We start from the raw sequence: 249 nt of genomic DNA, 5'->3' as shown, positions 1-249 counted from the left end.
TTCTATGGCACTCTGTTCTTTATGTATGTGCAACCCAAATCCAGCCATTCCTTTGATACTGATAAAGTGGCCTCTTTATTTTACACTTTGGTCATACCCATGCTGAATCCCATGATCTACAGTTTGAGGAACAAAGAGGTGAAAAATGCCCTACATAGAACATGGAAAATGTGTGCAAATACTCTATTTAAAATTACGTAGGATATGGCTACAATAAATTATGCAACAACCAATATATATTATAATTGT

Source organism: Galeopterus variegatus, unplaced genomic scaffold (assembly GCF_000696425.1).
Source record: "Galeopterus variegatus unplaced genomic scaffold, G_variegatus-3.0.2 Scaffold8657, whole genome shotgun sequence".
Classification (NCBI taxonomy): domain Eukaryota; kingdom Metazoa; phylum Chordata; class Mammalia; order Dermoptera; family Cynocephalidae; genus Galeopterus; species Galeopterus variegatus.
The sequence above is the reverse complement of the archived record's forward strand: the minus strand, read 5'-3'. Positions refer to the sequence as shown.